Source organism: Vigna unguiculata, chromosome 10 (assembly GCF_004118075.2).
Source record: "Vigna unguiculata cultivar IT97K-499-35 chromosome 10, ASM411807v1, whole genome shotgun sequence".
NCBI classification, from domain to species: Eukaryota; Viridiplantae; Streptophyta; class Magnoliopsida; order Fabales; family Fabaceae; genus Vigna; species Vigna unguiculata.
Window position 1 is genome coordinate 10,085,167 of NC_040288.1, and position 4,910 is coordinate 10,090,076.

The 4,910-nt window shown below is 34.6% G+C and overlaps 1 non-coding gene across 1 annotated transcript; it reads left to right on the forward strand.

Moving 5' to 3' along the window:
* Positions 1-696: 696 nt before the first annotated feature.
* Positions 697-804, forward strand: LOC114167990. The gene has a single exon (XR_003600589.1). It is a non-coding gene; the product is annotated as a small nucleolar RNA R71 (small nucleolar RNA).
* The last annotated feature ends 4,106 nt before the right edge of the window (positions 805-4,910 follow it).

Genomic DNA, 4,910 nt, shown 5'->3' on the forward strand with positions numbered 1-4,910 from the left:
CTTGGGATTGGTTTCAGTGTTAGCCCCAAAATTTTTCTCAGGTTTATCTTCCTGCTTCTTAGCCAATTGACCAACTTATACCTCCAAGTTACAAAGAGAGGCCTATGTGCTCTTATGGTTAGATATGGAGACTTGCATAAACTGATTGAGGGTTTCCTCAAGTTTAGAAGTCCTATCATATAAAGAGGGTTGCTGTTGTGGTGGTCTATTTGAAGAACTAGGTTGCCCCATACTAGGATGAGGTTTCCAACCTTGGTTATAATTACCCTGACGGCCATGGTAACCCATATAATTAACCTCCTCCTGAGAGGTGGTTTGTATGGCACATTGTCCATTAGGGTGATCACCACCACACAACTCACACCCTTGCACAGATTACTGGTGTTGAGCCTGAGAAACATTTTGGATTTCTTTTGGTAACTTAGAAAGTTTCTTCATGAGATGTTCAATTTATTGAGTCATAATTTTATTCTGAGCCAATATAGCATCTTGGGATTGCAATTCTAAAACACCACCTTTCTTTGAAAATTGAGTTCTCTCATTAACTTCATTGCACTAGATGCCATATTATCAATCAATTCATAGGCTTCACGAAGTGTCTTCCACTTGATAGACCCTCCAGCCGAAGCATCTAGCATCAATTTTGTGTGAGATCTCAATCCTCCCAAGAAGATAGTCAATGTATCAGGCTCATCAAAACCATGAGTAGGGGGTTTTTCTAAGCAACCCATTAAATCTCTCCCAAGCTTGACCCAATGACTCATCAGCTTCTTGTTGAAAAGAAGAAATTTCTTGCTTCCTTTTGTTGATCTTTGACTAGGGAAAATATTTGTACAGAAATTTAGCAACAACATCCGCCCAATTAGTTAAACTATTTTCTGGGAATGAGTTTAACCAAACTTTAGCATTTCCAGCCAAAGAAAAAAAGGAAGAGACTAAGTCTGATAGCCTCATCTTGCACTTGATGGATTTTGACAGTGTTACAGATTTCCAAAAATGTAGCCAGATGAGTGTAAGGATTCTCATTTGACAATCCATGAAACTGGTTACCTTGGACCAAGTGAATCAAGGCCGACTTCATTTCCATATTTGCAGCATTCACAACTGGTCGAGCTATGATATTGAAATTCAGCGGTGCTGGAAATGAAGCATAGTCTTCCAGAGTGCGTCGACCTTGATCACGTCCATCATCATGGTTACCAGCCATTTCTTCTTCCTCTTTATTAGATGAGGAGAAGAGAATCTGTTCAGAAAAAGTAGAAGCTACCTCCCTAACTTCTCTAGATTTACGGTTCTGCTTTCTTCTTCTACTATTATTCCTTCGAGCAGTGCGTTCAATCTCAAGATCAAATAGAAGATTTCCAGCTTTTGTTTTGCTTATCATGCAGAACAAGAACCATTAGACAAGGCAAGGCAGATTCAAGAGATATATACACAAACTGAATATACAAAAAAAAAAAAGTGAATTTACAAATGAAAGCTTAAACCGGTAAATAACACACAAAAAAGACAAACAACAACAAACAAATCCCCGACAATGGCGCCAAAAACTTGTTAATTTTTTGGCAAGTGTACCAAATCGTTACAAGTAGTAAAATGGTAGTCCAAGTGTCGTTTTCCCAAGGGATTTGTGTTTGTTAATCTACTTGTGATTATTTACTAGTTTTAGCAATTATGAAAAATGAAGATTTGATTCGGTAAAAGGCATCATTAGGATTGGATTTCATGAATCAACATAATGCAACACTACACAATATAAACATCTCTACGTACTCACATTCATGTTAAAAGCACACTTACTCTAATCCCTTAGAAGCAAGTTCTAAATCATATGTTAAAACTCTAATTCCTTAGCCATTTTGGCATATAATTTGCATTAAGATCACATTTCTAGAATGACCAAGAATTAATGTCTATTCCTAGATCATAACTCTTGGGATGTTCTATCCATGTCTAGTTCCAAATTCATTTTCCAATGATTTAGTAACAACAAATAATATGATATTCCTATCATGCACATTAATAATCAAGATAGAACAATTGAATACGACAGAGATTATATTGCATAGGAAAAGTCACACAGTGTATGAATTCATTACATCTAATCCTAATGAAATTAGAGATTAGCTACTCCTAATCATCTATAACATACAGATTTGATGAATTCGCACGAGTAAATGGAAGAATTTGCTGTAATTTTTTCCACAAGATGCCTTTGACCGAAACTTTCAAGTTTTTCTACATTTTTTTTACAACAAAAAGAACTAGCTTCTTTCCTTTGATTCTCGAAACTTAACCAACCAAAACAGTCTGCTCACTGGGCGAGCCCTATCTCTCGTTGGGCGAGAGATCACTAAACTGCAGCACAACTGCTACGTCTCGCTAGGCGAGACAGACTTCTCGCTGGGCAAGTGGGAGGCTTGGTTGGGTGAGATGGTCCTGACAAACAACTTTGTAGTCTTCCATTTTCCTATACAATTACCTATACAATAATCTAAGGAAAGAAAAATACTTCTAACTAAACAAAACACAAAATACTAATAAACTACCTAAGAAATAAACACCAAACATATGAAACAAAGACAAATAAGAGAGGTTAATAAGCTTAAATACCAAGTATTTATCAAGCTTATCAGTCATCATCTGAGGATGTAGGCTGTGGAGGAACATGGTGGTGGTCATGTTGTCAAGAATTGGAGAATGGTGATTCTCTAACGAGTGAGTGTGTGTATTCTTTAATTTGGTTATATAATTGGTTATATGTTAGCTAACTCTATCTGTTTGTGTTTCGCGATGATCGTGCAATTTAGTTACTCGAGAGCAAACGATGTGTCAAGTGGAGTTGGTAATGCTTAGAGTTAGAGAGGGGCTAGAAAGGGAACTTTTTCAGGAACTATTTTGGTTTACTGTTTTGTAAACAATGTCTTATTACCAGTTTTGGAATTATGTAAACTTTGAGTTGAATTTATGGTTTTAAATTTCGAGGAATTTAATGAAGTTTAAATTTTTCCCACATTTTGGGAAGGAGTTTATAATAAATGTAGTATTATAATTCAATATTTTTTTATTTTATTTTTAATTAGTAATATCCGACCGAGATGTTAGATTTTGCATCTACACTCTACATTTTGAAATGGCGAGAGAAAATGTAGAATTATGTGGTGTGTATCTGGTGAATGAGGGATGAATTAATGATTTCTATCTTTTTCAGTTTTATATAGGACTACTAACTACATAGCTAGCAACTAACTACTCTAGTTACAAGTTTCTAAAAGAAATAAACTAAGTTACTTTGAATGACTAACTATGGTGGGTAATAAACTCAAATCGAGTAACTTTAGCTAGCTATCATCCTTCAGAAGCATTCCAATGGTTGATTGAACCTTTAGTAGATGTGTTTGAGTGCCTAAACCAGTCTCCTTAACTCTTGCTTGCATTCTAAGCTTCAACTTAAAAAGTCAACCTTTGGTCAAACTTACAACTTATGTATTTGGCATTTTGTGGTTCAGATTTGGTATTTGATGGAATTGGTGGTTCCTTCTCAACAAATTAACTTTATTGTAGTCCCTTTTACTTCCTTTTAAAGCTTCCGACTCTTAAATCACCAATTGGAACTTCATATTTGAAAGTCAACTCTAAAGTTACAATTTTGTCATTTAAGCGTTCTTCCAATTTTGCTACATATTTCTTTGTAGCTACTGGATTCCATTCTTTTAGATTTCCAATCAATTTTCAACCATTGATTTGAATGTATTACCCTGTACGCAAGTCACCAAACACGAGTTAGCATTTTATTTACCTAAAGAAATCAAAACTAGGCTTAACTAGGTGCACTAGCTTCACACCATTGACACAATTCATTGTGTCACCAAGAAGGGCCACTAGGGCCTCGTCGCCTTTGACTACGTCAAAGGAATATTTTTCTTCGGAAGCTTTCAACTGGCTTTGAACTTGAGCTTTTCAAGACTTTCAAGGTCCTCTACAATAGTTTGCTACTTGAAGATTTTGACTTACTAGAGATTTTAGGATTTCAACTTGCTAATGCTACAAAACATTTCCAGGGTACGAAAGGGTTAGAGAAAAAATTATATCTTGAAAGTGGGAAGATTTCACAAAAGTTATTGCTCTAACGTGCCAAATTTTATAAGAATTTTACCAACGAAAATTCGGTAGGAAAAAATGTTTCACGTTACTTGCAAAAGGATCCGTATGTAACTCAAATTTATATATCTTTAGATAAAATTTGTATGTAGTTTACCTATGAATTCAAATTCGTATGTAATTATCTGTAGGTAAATCACAATTTTCTTATAGTTAATGTATATTTTTTTAAAATACATATGACATTTAAAGACAAAATTTTACCAACAAATTTTACAAAATTGTATTTTTACACCTAAAATTAAAATCTATTCTAATTGTAGAAAATTCCAAATTACAAAACACTAAAAAGAGACTTTTATTGAAGAAAAAGAAGTAAAAAATGGAAAGCTAACAATGGACCAGGAAGGTCATTGTCTTATGCTAGGGTCGTCTGATGTATAGAGAGTCTAATCGCTTAGATCATCTAATGCAATGCTCGTTTAGGATATCTAATGCTTATGGCATCTAATGAGTCAAACAGCCTTAGGTAATCGTACACTTGATATGATAAACATTATCTTGTCTAGACTTTCTAGGAACTATTCCTTAAGGATTTTGTCGGGTTAATTGTCTCCTATTACACTATCCTAGCCCTTGTTTCTAAATTCATGAGAAACCATAAACTTACCAAGAGCAAAAAATTTCATAAGGGATTTTTCTCCAAAGATACTCAGTTTCCTTTCCTTTGGTAAGACTAGTCAGGTAAAGATTTTTCTATGAACCATAATAAATTTAACTTTGTTTCCATGAATCTTTGAGTCCTTTAA